This window comes from Sycon ciliatum, chromosome 3 (genome assembly GCF_964019385.1).
Source record: "Sycon ciliatum chromosome 3, ocSycCili1.1, whole genome shotgun sequence".
NCBI classification, from domain to species: domain Eukaryota; kingdom Metazoa; phylum Porifera; class Calcarea; order Leucosolenida; family Sycettidae; genus Sycon; species Sycon ciliatum.
In genome coordinates this window covers 19342667-19361070 of record NC_088645.1, presented here as the reverse complement: position 1 = coordinate 19361070, position 18404 = coordinate 19342667, and the positions used below count along the sequence as shown (strand labels likewise).

At 45.4% G+C, this 18404-nt stretch overlaps 1 long non-coding RNA gene across 1 annotated transcript; it reads right to left on the bottom strand.

Moving 5' to 3' along the window:
* Nucleotides 1-803: 803 nt before the first annotated feature.
* Nucleotides 804-12352, bottom strand: LOC135812539 (uncharacterized). Its single transcript, XR_010552842.1, has 3 exons — nucleotides 11927-12352; nucleotides 9007-9303; nucleotides 804-2010 (listed from the first exon to the last, which is right to left on the bottom strand). It is a non-coding gene; the product is annotated as an uncharacterized LOC135812539 (long non-coding RNA).
* Between the last annotated feature and the right edge of the window lie 6052 nt (nucleotides 12353-18404).

Genomic DNA, 18404 nt, shown 5'->3' with positions numbered 1-18404 from the left:
CGAACCATCAAGGCAAGATTACCTCACCTTCGAAGAGTTTTTGGGGTAGCACCACTTAGCCACGCCAACATCCCATAAGACGAGGGCCATCATCCCTTGACGCCACAAATGATCGTCTTGAGAATAGCCAAATGACAAGCGCTTATAAAACAGCGAAGTACATCCTCAATTAGCAAATAGTATACACTTTGTTCTGCAGCGTTGGGAGTGGTTTTGAAGTCGAAAATTCGACTAGACGTCGCGGAGGGGCGAGCTTTCCTGCGCAGGTGTGAGTTTGGACGTATTTCAGCATGTTTGAGTGGAAAAATTAATAAAACCATTATTTCAAGAAAAACGAAAAAGGATGAGGGGGCAGATGTCCTCAGTGCTAGAAGAGGTGTTCTACTATCTGCCGGTGTATAGTGTTTGCTTAATGAGGACGTAGCTCGCTTTTCTTCAGCGCTTGTATTTTGGCTATTTTCAAGACGATCATTTGTGGCGTCAAGGAATGATGGTCTTCGTCTTTTGGAATGCTGGCATGGCTAAGCGAGAACTCTTCTAAAGTGAGATAATGTTGCCTTGATTGAGTTTTGTTCGTTACTTTGTTCTTGTACGCTGTGGTGTGGCTCGTTTGTAGTCCCATGAATCATGTAAGTGTTCGACCATATAGAGGGGTATGCCAATTTTCAAGATTCCCTCAGAAACTTTTCTGCGGGCTTTACCATGTCGATCTTCACCCTAAAGGAAACTGTAAGGTGCGACGAGGTGTTTGTGCAACACACAGAATTCGTTGTTGCGATGGTACTCGACAGGAGTGCCAGAACATCTTTTTTTCTCATGGAAAGCTGATTGAAGTGAAGTAGAAACTTCAACATTTGTACAGTTGAGCGCTTGTGTGGACGGGAAGCATTTATGGGTAGGGCTAGATTCAACCAAAACGAGAAGAGCACAGCAAGCAAGATACAAGAGCGATGAAACGCCCTTGAAGCAATAGTACTCCGAAGACCACAAGATATCGTGGAGAATCACGATGCTGAAAACCCTCTTGTGAATAATACCTGCTAAAAAAGTACGAAAGGAGCCGCGAACTACCTTTATAAAAATGCACAGACTGCTAATATCTCAAATACATGTACAAGTATACTAACATTATCTTGTATGCCTACTGCAAAATAAAAGGGGGAGTAGATCGAATAACAACAATAATTAAAAACGAGGGCGTCATGCAGGCTGTTACAAACGTATTGGCTTCATCTTTCGAACCTGGCTACACACAAAATATAACATGTCTTTTAGAGCTAGACTCGTTCTCTTAGCTTAATTAATTAAAGTATTGGCATCGACAAGAGCCTAAGCTCAGAGTGACATACATCTATGTTGTGTTGTATGCATGTTTCAAAATGTTGATATCTACGAAACGATGAGAAAACATGCCGGATTTTGTGAAACCTGAATGCTCCTAAAAGAATTCAATGCAACAAAGCTCTAGAATAGCATAGAGAAAGGAATGGAATACCTCATATTGAGGTAACAACAGCACCGTGCGAGGAAGATGCGCAAGAAGGAAGCGAATAGAAGCGTGACAATGAGTGTGGTAAAGTATGAACAGTATTCAAAAAGGACTTTGAAGTATGGAAAAATATTCAAATTTACAAGCATAGTTACAATACACATGCACATGTACAATGTACACCAAACGTCACTATGCTATCAGTGCACATGTAGATCCATGTAGAGCTCAGTCCTGCTTCTGAGCAATGATGAATAGAGATTACTGTATAGTATCGTACAGAGAAGGATCTTGTCGAACTCCAGACGTCGTCGTACCATAGGCGTCATTGCATGTTAGGGATAGGGCGTTACTGCCAGCTGTTCCCACCGTGTTCTGTAAACCTCCAGTTTGAATACATACGTGGGCTGCTTTGGTATATTTTCTCTTCAGCTGAGCTATCAGAATTGAGATGATGAGCACAGAGACGATCACTACAAGACTGATAGAGATGGCGAAGGTCGAAATGGAGACGAATCCACCTTTAATTTATCATTTGAGTTAAAGTTGGTTGCGTTTGGGTGACGGATTCGAGGATATACACGCAAAGCAAAGACAGGAGAAAATTGCAGTGCACAGATTGAAATGAACACGCGGCGTGGATACAAGACTCCTAGTAATGCTAGAAAAAGTGTTCACGCAGCCACATGACGCCATTGGTTTGTTGTTCTTGTGTCAAGGTATGACTGTGTGCACAATTGTTTAAGCGATACACACATAGAATGTCAACAATGATGGCGAAAACAGGTAGTGAACTATGCACAAATTGAACAAGGAGTAATCCAATATTCGAAACCCTTCTACAAATCTGGGAGAATTCTCTGAACATGAGGTTGTAACTTCTTCCTAATTACACTACGTGCCGAAACGACGCCGCCAAGGCCGCCGCCAAAACTAGAATAACCCAGGTGAATATATCGGTGGAGGTGAGGGAATAAGGTCAGAACTACAGGGCACAAATGCTGAAGAGCCGCATAAAAAATTTCCCCTTGTGCTTGGCCACAAGTTACCAGTTTACTGCGCAGGGCTGGAACAGCCAATAACTGGAAAGAACGTGAAAGGATGCACGTTGTTGTTTGGAGTTGAAGAGTTGTTCACCGCACCGGAAACGGAGCAGCAGTGATCTTGGGAAGCTGAAATGCAACAACTACCAGCGTTCCGGGAGTACAAAGTTCAATCAAGTGCAAATGAAGAGGTGTGCATTTCATCCACACACTGAATCGCCTCAATCGTCGTGCCCTTCCTTTTCTTCACCGCGCGTTTATTTTATTTTAGAGAGCATATCTGAGAAAACCAGAACAGCCGGGCTGGGCCATCTATCCGCCTTCGCTCATATTTTGCAAGTAGGTTTCCTTTGGGGTCTATAACTACCATACGAACGGGCTCGTTGAATAACTTTGGAAACTGGGGACCACCTCGGGCCCAATATACGACTGAATTTTGGTTCCCAAAACAAGCCCCGGTCAGTGGTACAGCGTACACAATGGAGCTAAGAACAAACCGCCATCATACTTGCGTCCCCAGCACAGGCTTGCTTTGCAGCCCCTACTCTCCCTGAAGTTTTATTAATTGTATACTCTGTTGTCTTCTCCCCTTCTGACGAGTAGGTTGTGTACTTAGTTAAAAATGCCAACATTTCCTCATCTGAGTAGTCTTAACAATGTGACATAGAGCCAGGGCTACATCCAGCAAAGCAAGGGCCCACCCCTCCTAATATAAATAAATTCCTTCCTAAAACGGCCAAATTTCAAGGCCATAGCTGAAACCGTTGACGGCGTCAATTTCCCTGAATCATGCACTGCAGGACAGTGGACTATCCCCACTACTACCCAGGACATGTCTCGTAAAATGTGTTCCACGGTTTCTGGAAATATACAAATTTGAATATTTTCACTTCGCCACATTGCAAAATTTCCAATTTCCTTCCCTACGACGGAAAGCGCCTCCTCAATCTCCAAAACCAGGTACCGCTCCGAACTCCAGCACGCCAACACTACAGTGTGGTCACCTCTATCGAGTATGACAAGAATCTGGGACTGAGAACCCTTTTCACTTCAAACAAGAAGCATTTCCTTCCCTGAACGACTCGAATTTCACTAGCAACAACGCTCTGCAGAAGTGCAAATAATATCGAACAAATCTCGATTTGTGCTATCGAAGTAGGCTTTCCCCCAATCGGCCGGAGAAAAATTCGACGAAAACGAGACTTTACAAAATTTGCTAAGCTTGTCACCAATTTTGGAGGGTTCGTTGAAAAATCGCCGAAAATCTAACAAATGTTGTTTCAAAGTGCGTATTTTCAAAACGAAATGTTTTCGATTGGGGTTGGGTGGGTTTAAGGATTTTTTTCAATTAGTTATTGAATGTACAGAAAGCATACCCAGTTACGTCCGGGGGCCGAAAATTGTAATCAATATGTTGTTTGACTCCGTTTTACCTGCAGAAAAGGTGGGTTGGTGGGGTTTAAAAATACTAAAACTTTCGTTTCGCAAAAACAGTCGGTAATCCAGGACACTACATTACGAACGGATAATGTTGCTGTAAAATGACCGCTCTAGCTCTCCAGTTCTGTACTAATAGTAATAGTACGTTAGAGTTGTGTAACTCGTGCCCTTTGACCTCCTCTAGAACAAACATTAACCATTAGAAAGATCGTTACTAACAAAATCCCCAAATCAGCCAGCTGAATAATTCGCAGAAAACAAGATTTATCGAATTATGTTTGACTCAGATGGTGAGCCAATTAAATTATTGTGAAAAGAAGAAGGACGAATTGTTACGAGTTATTACTAACTGTCCACCAACGAAATTAGATCTTATGCAGTCAGTTAGTGCCACAAAATGGTACAAAACTGACAAGGAGTACTGAGACATTCGGCGTCATTTTGTTGCACTCGCTGACTGTAGGTTCACAGAAGGTTCACAGAATCCAATTTCACCGTGTGACGTTTCACTGATTCCCAACTCACAGAATGACACCTCACAGAGTGCCAGTCTCACAGAATGCACTTTTCACCGTCACCCAATTCAACGAAAACCCAGTTAACAGACTGACTTATTCACAGAGAGCCCATTTTGCCGAGCATGGACAGAAGTGGGAAAATGCGGCTCGATCCTCATCAGGACGGGTAAGTTTCAGCGTGACCAACAATAATATCCACGCCAGAGGTGACAACGTACACGCGCCAGGTCATACATGCACGCGCTCTTCCAGCATGCTTGGCTTTCTCCGCCAGCCAACTCTATGTCGATGATACAAATGTCTATGTTGCAGGCAATTGAAAAGCTTGAGAAGGAATTGCACTCAGTCAGCGAGTTTCTGCACTCAAGGGAACTCAAATTGAACCCGGCAAACACTCAGTTTCTTGTTCTACGGAAGCCCACCGTGCAGGCATCCCGTCAGTTGCGGTTCTGTGGCACTGATCTGACGTCCGGTGACCACAGGGATCAGTTTGCTCCGGATAGCACTCCCCAGCGGCCCAAAGCTTGGAGTAGCGTTGGACATTGTGTGGCACAGAAAGGACCACTTGTGTTTTAAGTCACTGGTGAATGCCGAGAAGGCCACCTGTGGTGGAGAGAACGCAATGACGGATAGACGCTCCTGCTGGCCTATCCAGGTTTGGACTTTGCCCTCGCCATAGGATTGGAGGAACTCAGCAGTACCAATTGAAACACCTAGGTAGCGACATCCATCCACACGAATGGTCACCACAGTGTCCCTGAATAGCTCCTGCGCCAGCCCGAGGACTGCCGGTTTGACGAGGAGGACAGATCTACTCGGGTTCAGGTGGTATCCGTACAAGGAACCTTTGGTGGTCAGTGCATCCAACCAAGCCCGTACCTTCACTAACTTTCCACTAGCACTTGAATCATCAGCAAACCAAGCCTGCACGATCCCCTCAGTTGCCACAAACCGCAGCAAGGGTAGGACACCGAGAGCATAGAGTGGCATCGTAATAGGGTCTCCCTGCGTTGTACCTTCACATGACTGTAGCACCTCTCCGCCGACTATTAGGTTGTCAGGGTGTCGGTACATGTTGATAACGATAGCAGACATAGCCGGGATGCTGGATGTTGTGAAGACATGCTTTGCAGTTAAACTCATTGGAAGCGTCCGCCATTAACAACGCCTCTGTGTCGTCATCGTCGAAAACAGTCGCCATGGCATGAACGGCTACCTCAATGCCACTTTCATGTCCAGCGCAGACCTTCAGACTGCCTGCAGCCTCTTGTATATCGTCCCGTATCATAAACAGGATGGCTTTGGCAAGTATACGACGGAGAACTTCACCAATGCCATTTGGCCGCACCCCGGGGTTCTTATCCAAAGGTATAAGCCGGCAATTAAGGTATGCCACCAGTAACGCTGGATCGACGAATGTTGTTGCCTCCAGGTGTCAGCGTCCACTCCCGACGGGCCCGCTGCTCCATGTGTATTTAGGGCAACGCGGCGGCCGACATCTACAGTTAATGTATCAAAATCAGACCGGATGTGGTCGTGGAGGTAAAACCCCTTGAACAATAGCATCCGGATGGGTGGGTTCCGCCGGCGGGTGCTTGGCAGCAAGAATATCCCGAACAGTTACGCCATCGACTCTATCATCCAGGTTCGAAACACCGACTCCGTTGTCCTCTTCCAGTTGTGCGAGGGCAGAGCTGAGTTTCCCACCAGTTATCAGGGATGCATAGTTTCTGATAGTGTCATCATGCCCAGCGCAAGCTTTGTCCTGTCGCCGCTGATGGGATTCGATCTGGTTGTGTATGGTACGGCTTTCTGCTAATAAATCGGAGATGGCACCTGCTCGCCAGAGTTCAAGACGGCATTTGAGGCACTTCGCAAAGGCTGATGGCGGGGCATGGAGAAGGTTTATTGGAGTAGCAGCAGCTGGATGAGTATCGCTACCTAAACCCTAAGGAGTCCGTAACTTTTTTGCTTCCGCAGAATTTGTGCCAGTCACGAAATGCGCACTCCATTTCCAACATAACTTTGGTTCTACTACACCGATTTTGAAGATCTTGGGCTCGTTGGAAAGCTCTTGATGAGAGAAATACAATGCGCCCAAACTCGCCAAGAGCACTTTTCATTGTCCGCCACAACGCGCCCCAAACGCGAGTCCAGCTCCAGATCTGAGACGAAATCGGTCTCCTGTAGCCATTTTCACTGAATCTAGCTCGGAACTGTTCAATTTTTTTTCGAGTAGAAGCTTACCTTGCCGTAACTTCGCGCCGCGCCGGTCCTGGCACGTGCCGCCTGTCATGAAGCTGGGAAAATCCTTTTTTTCACGCACTGCTGACTCCCTGACAGCGGAAAGTGGAGCCAATGCCAAACACAAGGAGGTATTGGCTGAGAAGCATAACAAATTCCCTTCTGAGGGAGCCACTGGGTACGTCAAAGGCGCTCGGTGGAAAGTGAACCGCTTCTCTGTTTCCAATGGCAATCGCATAGTCTTCCGCGGTCATGGTTCCAAGGGTGAAATTAGTTTGAGGCCACTTGGTGTATGCAGGTATATCCGTGATGATAGGTTGGGAGGTGCGTTCATCAGTGTCATGGTTAGCCTGGTTGCCAGGCTGTCCCGGTAGAGATGCAAGAGACTGGCTGGAGTCAATGGAAGCTAAGAGTTGCGCTTCTTGTCGGTCATCTTCATCGTCAGATAGCAATCCAAGCTGCAAGCTGCTAGAAGGTGCACTTACATAATTATACTGCTGCGCGGAACTCTGCTAGTAGTGCGTCCGTGAGGTGTTCAGCCTCATGATCCTTGCTGGGACCACAGGAACTCTGGTTTCGACCCGTTCCAGGTTTGGCAGCCTCGGATTCTAGCAAGTCCCACGCTAGCTGTTGCGAGCTGGTGACGCTGGGCGCTGACGGGACAGCGTCGAGCACCGCAGGGGCTGTGGCTGCCCTCACTGTCTGGCTCCGTGCGATCGTCGGCACACTACATGTGGTACTACTACTACAACTATCCTCAAGCATTGCCCATGCATGTTGTTGGGAGTTCGAAACTACAGTACGACTCGTACCTTCATCTGTTCTCCTCGGCAGGCGCGGGGACAGTGTCCCAGGCCCAGGTGATCTGGGAACCTGACGTACCGCTTGAACATCTACGAGTACGGGGCTGCGCAAGGCAGGCCGTGGTGGCGCGGGAGGCTCGGCTGGAGAAGGATTGTTTGGGCATCGATTTTTCTGAGCAGGGCAGCAATTCAGGCAATTACGTACACTCCTTACACATACACTGCCAAAACAGGAACCATTGCCGTTGCACCGGCAACACGGAGGGCCTCCCTGCATGGCGTTTGCTGTCCAAGCTGAAGCTTGAGGTGCGCAGCACGAGAATCCACCCCAGAACTCAGTACAAATCCGACAGCTCTAAAATCCGAAACCATTCGACACACATACTGTCCTTGATGGCATGGTACAGGGCAGGTACGGAATAGCGCCAGACATGCCGATGGCACAAACAAACCGCCAAACACGGAATTAAAGCTGTGTGGATCTTGGCTAGCGCCAGCCGTTACTGAAGTGACGTCTTTTGGCTAGCTACGGGAATTAAGTGCATTAAGCATTACGCACGCTGTAGTAAGGCAGCTATCTCTACAGAAAGCAGCAGCAGGAGAAGCGGAGGAAAGATGAGCGGCGAGTTCTTGAGGTAGAGCACTCCTCCATTTTGTGCCCGTTGTCTTCTCCACCACTGGTGGGCAGGGAAAAGCCTCATCTGCGCTGTTTGCCAGGATTGCCAGCAAACTGAGCGACAAGCGCAACGAGCTTTTTTCTGTCACCATGGCTTTCGTCTGGACTAAACTGTCCTTCAGCCTAGTGAGAGCCATGGCTGCTAGTCGGCGCTCCTACCAGCGCTCTTCAGTGCCACTTCCAGTTCACTTGGCTGTTCTGGTGGCTGCTGAGTGTTCATTGTAAGCATACGACTCAAGTACTGCGGATGTACATGCAGTTGCTTACCTCTTTTTCTTTCTTTTCTTTTCTTTTCCTTCTTCTCTCTCTTTGTTTGCAACGGCGACAACGTTTGCTGTCTGTGATTTTGAGCCTTATTTCACTGTAATACTTCAAAGTACTTTTTTCTTTTCTTTTACGGTTACTTTATACCAGGCGTGGGCCATCCTCTGTACCGCCGCATGGGTGCCACCATTTTTCTTTGTTTCAATAAAAGGTATTGATTGATTGAATAAATGGAGGATCATGGTGTACGTTTAAGACTAGTTTGTCGTTTTAAACAAACTTTTAATACATAATCAATTTTGCATGTACGTACAGGCCCATTATTATTTTACTACATGTACTGGTATCCCAGCTGAGAATGTGCTCCATCTTTTATTAGAATCCTTGACAAACAGTGATTATAATTATTAAATGTAAATGCAAAACAAAATGCATTCATCTCCCAAAAAAATGTTATGCTGGTGCCAGAACGCAATGGTGTCCACAGTTCTCATCGCAATCGTGTTAGTTACATGCAAGTCATTCTTACCGGTAGTCCGAGCTCTGGATGTAGGTCTTGTTTCTGGGATGACAGCAGTGGTCCCATGTGTGTCATTCTTACCGATTGTCCGAGCTTTGCTTAAAGGTCTTGTTTCTGTGATGGATGCAGTGGTCTGCGAAGTACACGGACGGTAATGTCGGTTATCCGGGACAATAGGCGAGTTATCACGGTCTTCACGATCTCCATCTCTACTGCAGCAACCGTAAGTCCCAATCATGTTGACACATGTTTTGTTCGATGGACAAAGGTAACCACTTTGGCGGGTGGAATTACATTCATCCACATCTATAAAATGGGAATGAGAGTCATGACGGAAAGCATCATCGAGGTGTGATGCAGCAATTTAAGTTGTAAATCACACAAGTCGGACTTTGTTTGGTATGTTGTGATTTGTAGAACATTCAAGTAAAGAAAAAAAACCTGCGATATTCGAATTCCCAACAGGTATACAGAGAACATGTTGCGTGCTATATTTACGTTGCTTACACTAAGTGCCGTGGATGACACCTAGCATGATTGAAACAGCTAGCAATACGGAGGTTGATTGTTTGTCGGAGATATACTTCTGTTAACGCAGTAAAAACATTTTTTAACGCATGCCCGTGTCTCCACTGTTATAGCAATGATGCAGGTAAAGTAAAATCTGTCAGTAAGGACCACTCCTTGGTTCAGCAGAAACTGTCCTGATATGACAGGATTCCGCTTGATCCAGGCATTCACCGTTGATCCACAACGCCTTGGTGCACGGAAACTGTGTCAGGTTAACACAGGAATCCGCTTCGTAAAGGGTCCGACAAACACACATTTATATTGTACTTGTATTGGTTTTATTGAATTGGGAAGACGGTAAACATTGACACATTTCTACTTATAGTAGAGAAAAGGACCAAGGAAGTACAAGTGACGCCATAATGTCCACGAAAATTACCTGTTACATGACAATCAGCTCATGCAATAGCATTGCACGAATCATACGGACAGTACGGATGGTTTAAAAGTAGCTGGCTATCAGCTCTAGCACGCCATGGGGACAATGGCACATATTCACTGAAGGCGCACGTGACTAGCGCTGCGGGGAAACAAGTAGGTTTTCTCATTTGCGTACATAGTAAATTCGCACTTCGCTCTTGACTTGTTGAGCCGTCTCGAACGTTGTATTCCGCGAATTCCACTTCGTTGGGTCACTACTATTGTATAACTTGAAGACCAGTAATCTATATCGAAAGAAACTCACAAGTTCCAGCGATTAGAGAAACTTCTTTTCCACGCATTTGTATCCATTTGTATGCGGAATCGAACAAGTATCCCCACAGCGTGGCTCACGTACGCCCATACAATGTATGCAGCGTGGGCGTCCGCCATTTATATGAATACCTGCCATTCTACGCTTTTGTAATTTCGCTTCTCTTAAAAGTCATTCGCTTGCCAGGCTTAGGTCGAATATTATCCTTATTGTACATACCATTATCGCAATACCCTTTCTTTTCGTGTATTTGCTATTTTGCATGTTGCCTGTAAGTTAACTTACCAACATGATGAGTAAACCATAAGTAACCCAGCAATGGACTCTTCAATTCAAGGAAAAAAACTTTTCCAATTTCAACTCGGTTGGAGAGCCAAGGATAAATTTATAGAAAAGCAAAGCACCAAGGAACTCTTTCTTACACTATAATGTCCACTAACACCACCAGTTACTTAAACAATCAGCTAATTTTTTATATATTTATTACAGCATCTCATAGCACAGTGAGAACACCGGCCAATCCAAAGAGAGAGAGGGCGTTAGCCAACCACGATGCGATGATATTGCACGACACTGACCGACGGTACTGACGTTCTACACCAACTGGCTATCAGCTCTAGTACATATCGAGTCGTAGTTTGACAGTAAGTTATTTGTAGTCTATATTTTACTTAGCAAATTGAAACGGGATGGGTGCCCAATAATATGATAGCGAATGGTAAGGGGGGGGGCGGGGGATATTACATAATAATTATCTGTCGTAATCAAATGTGTCAGTACTCAGTAAGGAGGGATAAAAGAGCAGACGAACGGCAGAGGGCTAAACGTAGGCAAGGTGTATCACCGTTGGGTAAGTATGCACTATGTTTTGGTATGGACATACGATAACAGCACCAGTGATATCACAGTCCAATGGTCTTTCCAGTATCGTCATCGACATGCATATACGTCCGCCAACGTCCTTCTCAGCTGAGACTTTCAGCTCGTGCTTGTCTTGGTTGCGCTCACCTTCCCCAACAACAACAACAACAACAACAACAACAACAACAACAACAACAACAACAACAACAACAACAACAACAACAACAACAACAACAACAACAACAACAACAACAACAACAACAACAACAACAACAACAACAACAACAACAACAACAACAACAACAACAACAACAACAACAACAACAACAACAACAACAACAACAACAACAACAACAACAACAACAACAACAACAACAACAACAACAACAACAACAACAACAACAACAACAACAACAACAACAACAACAACAACAACAACAACAACAACAACAACAACAACAACAACAACGACAACGACGACGACGACGACGACGACGACGACGACGACAACGACAACGATTACGACAACGACAACAACAACAACAACAAAAACAACGATGAAAACCACAACGACAACCACAACCACAACGACAACAACAACAGCAACAAAAACTGTTGAGCATTGTCACTAGTGGCGTTAGGGAACATTCTAGCGTAAATGTAGTTCCCTGTTGCTTTGCTTGTGTAGACAAGCAAAGCAGCAGGGAAGTACAGGGAACTATAGGTATTTCATGTTCATTTCCTACCCTTGGTGGTAAATGATACTGTTCACGGAACGATTTTCGCTAATCCATGGCGGCTTACCAGTAGTGCGCAACACGAGCCGTTCAACGTCACATGCAATATTCTCAATCCCTTTGGCAGTGACTGTAAAGTATCGACTGCCATCATTTGTGTCCTTCGGTTGACCCATCACAGTGGCGGTGCGTTCATTCACATCGATGGTAGTTGATTTCCACGACCCTGAAATTTGCACGGATGTGGTATTCAGTCCCACCCAGCCGTATTCTGGATTTTGAAGTTGGAATGTGCAAGCACCAGTGAAGGAAAACTCTATATTCTCTAAGAAGAGCGTGCATTCGTGGCTGAAGTTGAACGTCCACACAAGATCCGTGACTTTAACCTCCGTGGTCTTAGGCGGTGGTGGAAATGCGATTGGTTTTGACCTGCTTCGCTCTTCCGCCCAAAATTGTCCAGATTCAGGAGTGCATGTGTTTTTGCCTGAAACAGCACACAAACCTGCACAATGGCAAAGAACACACATAAAGTACTCCACTGGTTTTAGGGAAAGATGCAAACGGGGAAAGATGATTCATTGACTGTTATACAATATATTCCTTCAGTATGCCTCGTTATGGGCATGAATGCTTGTAGAGGTCGGCAAGAAACTTCTTGTACATTTTATCTATGTTCGCAGGTAGGGAAGTCAATGATGCTACAAGCACAACTACACATTGAGCATGATCAGGTTCGCCAGGATGGCCTCTGCCTGGTGCAATATACATAAAGTTGTGAAAACGCTAGGGTAGAGTGACTAAAATCAAGCATGGTCTGCCATCTCTTACACCTCCTTGCTCAAAATGGCGAGAAAGGAAATGAAAAGACAGCTATGCCCAGAAATGGCTAAGATGCTGAGCTTCTAGCTGGATGCATTGATAAGCTTGCCAAATTGTTCCATTCGTTCCATTTCTCTTTTTTGTCACTTTTACCACTGGCCCTCATCCATAAGATTGCTTCCCATACTACCATTACCGTTCCTTGTTGAATAAATGAATAAATAACTTGATAAAGAAGAATCTCACCTCCGATTAACAGCAGAGCCAGTAGACAGTGTGCAGGATGTGTTGACTGACGATGCAGTCGCATTCTGGCCTGTGCCATACCCCCTCACGTTAGTTACGTCGAATACAAAGCAAAATGCTATTATAAGGACAATAATCTGAGCAGAGACTGATCACGTTGTGGCTCCAATATCGTGCCTGTATAGGAGGGCTTTCCCCAGGGACTGCTTATTAGTTTCTTTACCATTCGTCTAAGCCAACGGTACAAACTCCACTTGGCAACAATTGCTTTCACGGTGGTGCCACCCGAAGACGAGAAATATACTTTAGCTTCATTTTCTGGAAAGCATGTACGCTAAGTGATCGCCTGTACTAAAACTGGCCTGGCTTCGATCGAAATGCAAGTTTGTTCGACAGACGATGAGATTATGGTAGAACAGTTGTGAGCATCTGTTCAATTGTAATTTAGGAGCAGAATCACGGTCTAGGCGGAACACGTAATAGTTGGGGTGAACGGATATATAACAGAATCGTACTGCCTTGTTACATGTACTGCAGAACAGGTTCGTGGGGACTTCTTCAGTCCCACCAGTGTCAGGTCTGGCTGAGGCCAACTACTATCCAAAAATGTGTTTCCTGCTCCTGTAGCTGGTGCTATGTTCGTCTGTTTGCGAACACTCTGGCCGTGTCGGAAGCCCCCATTTCGCGAGATTAGTTGCCATTTCTCGCTCCCCCCCTCCTGTGCCACTGTTGCTACGGATTCTTGTCTGCATTCAATTTGTGTTGCCGATTTTTATCTTATTTTGGGAACACAGGCCCAAGCTGTGTGATCAGTCGTGTTAAGTCACTCATAGACCAAGGTGTTTTAGGCATAACATGTCATTTTTTGACATATCCTATAAGATTTGAGTGCTCTGCATTATCCAGACGTCCGGAGTGTTGTAATGGATGATAGAACTGGCAGGGAAAGTAATATACAAGTACTAGTACTAGAACTAAAGGTCGCTTACACCGTCCGAGTTTTACTATACGATGAATAAGCACACAGATACCAAGTACAGATGTATATGATTGATTGAGGAAAACCGCCAAAGCTTGATACATCAGCTAACACTTTGCAATGTCGGAACCGTCTTCACTCCTCCAATGGTCTTGATCTACCCCGAGTTTATTCACGCTACGGTCTGTTTTCTCTTGCATATTTGGCTGTAGACAGTTGGAATAGCGCTCCATCTGGTATCCGCACTGCTGGATTGCTAACCCTATTTCGCCATACATTACTTTCATTCTTAGGGTACCCCGTAAGACGACCTCAAGTCTGTGAGGAATGCCCTATTAAGATATGAATAACAAAATAAAATTAATAACAATCACAGGTTTGAGGGAAAGACACAAACGGAAAAAGTCTGAAGATATAATTGACTGTCACCACCAGGACTCGAACTAGGGACCCACGCTTGTAGCTAGCGATGCTCTAACCACTGAGCTATGGTGTAATCGTCATCCCAGCAGAGACTGTTCAACATTTTCTTCAGACTTTGTAACTCACACTTCCTGTGAATTCTCACAGGCGGGTGGGACGCAGCCCTCAACCCCACACATTTCATGTACAAACTAACACGCGGTGAGCCCCAAGTCATAAGATATTCATATGGTTGAGGGAAAGACACAAACGGGAAAAGTCGGAAGAAAAAATTGACCGTCACCACCAGGACCAGAACCAGGGGCACTGGCTTGTAGCCAGCGATGCTCTAACCACTGAGCTATGGTGTAGTCGTGATCCCAGCAGAGACCGTTCAGCAATTTTTTCAGACTTCGTAACTCACACTTCCTGCGAATCCACACAGGCGGGTGAGACGCAGCCCTCACTTTACCCACACAATTCATGTACAAACTAGCACGCGGGGAGCCCCAGGTCATAAGACATTAACAGGTTTGAAGGAAAGACACAAACCGGAAAAGTCTGAAAAAATTGACTTTCACCACCAGGACTCGAACCAGAGACCCTCGCTTGTAGCCAGGGATGCTCTAACCACTAAGCTATGGTGTAGTTGTCATCCCAGCAGAGACCATTCAACATTTTCTTCAGACTTCGTAACTCACACTTCCTGTGAATCCATTATTATAATAGTAATTCAAAGGATCAGTCGAGGAAGTGAAGTGAAAAAACGCCAGAACAACCAGGATCCATTACCTTGTTGTCATGAGCAATGCTTATGCCCTGGTGATTCTAGCGATTTCTCTCTTTTTCAGGCAGTTCACTTCCCCGATTGATCCTTGGAATTTGAATTGTCCCAATCCTTTCAAAAATATTTATAATCTAGTAATCATTGAGTAGATCGAGTAACCTAGCGATTATAACTTTAAATTGGATTTTCCAGCGGAAGTGTATGGAAAAGAGTTATCTAGTCTTTAGTGACAATGTGATAAATCGGTAGACAGATTGTCTTGCCATAGCTTCACTTCCAGGCAGGTTCCTGGATAAGGTAAAATTATTGAGCCCACCTTATACCTTGCATAATTATGTGAACAATTCTGAGGTTTGCCCCTCTGCGGCCAGCGAGATGGGATTTTTTGCTGATGGAAACACCCTGCCATCAACCCCAACAGGGCAACCTGCTCATAGCTAGCTCACCCAACATCCTTTGCCCCACCTTCCCCTATACAACGATCGAGGAATGGAACCAGTTGCAACAATGACGTCTCTTCGCACGTGCATAGCACATAGCTGCTCAAAAGCTTCAAGGGTAAGTCCACAAACACCTTTGCCACAGCCTATGGGCCTGAACAACGAACTCCCTCTAGAACCGCAGCTCCCATTATGCTCTATTTTGAAATAATTTTCTTGCCACCCCTCTCCCCTTATCTTTCTCCTTTTTCCCTCTCTCTCTCTCACCTTCTCTTTCTCTCTTTCTCTGTCTCTCTCTTTGTCTCTGTCTCTGTTTCTGTCTCTCTCTGTCTGTCTCTCTCTGTCTGTCTCTGTCTGTCTGTCTGTCTCTGTCTGTCTGTGTCTGTCTGTCTGTCTGTCTGTCTGTCTGTCTGTCTGTCTGTCTGTCTGTCTGTCTGTCTGTCTGTCTGTCTGTCTGTCTGTCTGTCTGTCTGTCTGTCTGTCTGTCTGTCTGTCTGTCTGTATGTCTCTCTCTCTCTTTCTGTCTCTGTGTGTCTCTCTGTGTCTTTCTCTATCTCTCTGCGTCTTTCCCTGCCTCTCTGCCTCGCTCTCTCACTCCCTCTCCCTTTCTTTCTCTCTCTCATTGTCTCTATCTCTGTTTCTGTTTCTGTACCTGTCTCCGTCTCTCTGTGCCTCAGTAACTGTCTCTGTCTCTCCCTCTGCCTCGGCCTGTTTTTGTCTGTCTCTGTCTGTATCTGTTTGTCCCTGTCTGTCCCTCTGTCTCTTTCTAACTCTCTTCCTGTCTGCTTCTCTCTTTACTAATCTACTTTACTTTCTCTCTCTATCTCGCTCTCAATTGTTAGACTTCCTTGTCTTTATGAATGTAACGCACTCTCGCCTCTCTCTTACTCTATCTCTATCCCGCTCTATCTCCCCCTCTGTCTTTCTCTCTGTGTGTCTCTGTGTCTCTCTCTGTCTCTATCTCTGCCTCTCTGTCTCTGTCTTTGTCTCTATCTCCCTCTCTCCGTCCCTCGCGCTCTCTTTCTCTCTCTCTCTCTCTCTCTCTCTCTCTCTCTCTCTCTCTCTCTCTCTCTCTCTATATATATATATATATATATATATATATATACACACAACAACAAGGTTGTCAGTTTCATAACACCAAAAGCTTTTCACCCATTTTCATCAGTGGTTACATGGGAATGAGCAAGAACGAAAACGAAGCCAGAATTTATACTGGGGGTAGAGAATCAGCAAGAATATTCTTACGCGCCTCAAGTTCACACTACACTACCATAAGAATGTATGGAGCAGTGGAAAAATGCGGGAAACAACACATGAGGGGAATGCACGTGTTTGTTCTGGTATTGCAACCTTGTTGTTGTGTGTATATAAATTTTGTTCGCCTACCTCTCTATTTAAATATATATATATATATATATATACTCAATCTGCGATATATATACTCAATCTGCGGACAGCATGCTGTTTTGTTCTTTTAGAACTCATCAGCGCAGGACAGAGGAAATAAGGCCGAACCTGATAGCAATGGAAATAAAAATTTCCAATCAGGCCCGAACGTACCTTGCCAGAGTGCTCAAACTGACAAGTCAGTGAGCTCTGCATAACGCCAACAGCAAAGGCACTACCCCACGCAAGAGTGCTCAACTGCTACAAGAGCAGGAGCGAAATACTCAATCTGCGGACAGCATGCTGTTTCGTTCTTTTAGAACTCATCAGCGCAGCACAGAGAAAATAAGGCCGAACCTGATAGCAATGGAAATAAAAATTTCCAATCAGGCCCGAACGTACCTTGCCAGAGTGCTCAAACTGACAAGTCAGTGAGCTCTGCATAACGCAAACAGCAAAGGCACTACCCCACGCAAGAGTGCTCCACTGCTACAAGAGCAGGAGCGAAATACTCAATCTGCGGACAGAACTGTTTCGTCCTTTGTGGACTCGTCAGCGCAGCACAGAGGAAATGAGGCCGAACCTGATAGCAATGGAAATAAAAATTTCCAATCAGGCCCGAACGTACCTTGCCAGAGTGCTCAAACTGACAAGTCAGTGAGCTCTGCATAACGCAAACAGCAAAGGCACTACCCCACGCAAGAGTGCTCAACTGCTACAAGAGCAGGAGCGAAATACTCAATCTGCGGACAGAACTGTTTCATCCTTTGTAGACTCGTCAGCGCAGCACAGAGGAAATGAGGCCGAACCTGATAACAATGGAAATAAAAATTTCCAATCAGGCCCGAACGTACCTTACTAGAGTGCTCAAACTGACAAGTCAGTGAGCTCTGTATATATATATATATATATTTATACTGAGCTTGTATACAAACTCCCATCTCTCCCCACACAACACTCCAGACTTGTATTTTGCATATAACAAGTACTTCGATGACGAGAATATAAACTGGTATATAAACTGGTATATAAACTGGTATATAAACTGGTGTATAAACTGGTATATAAACTCCTTTTTTTTTAGGATTACACTAGTGACCTGCAGTCCGCCTTGATGGTTTTTCGACATGCACGACGGTCCCAACTTCAGGATCTCTTTCCCGTCAACGATGAAGAATACAACGTCGTCCTTTGTAACATGTGCCTTGTGCTGCACCTGGCGTTCGAGGCTGTCCTTCTTTCGCTGTTTCAGCACTCCGTCTGTCAAGCGCAGCACTCGACATGTGCGGCTGAAGAGCCCCGCGTGCCGCTCCTCCTGCGTTTTTGCATGGACATAGAATGCAGATAGCAGGGGCGACGGAACTTCACTACTGATGGTTTTCCTATCGATGTTCCTCTTTCCGCGTCCCTCGCAGAGCGGACGGAACATGCGTAGCCATAATCCGTGGCACTGCCAGTGTTCTTAGAAACTGCTGCTTGAATA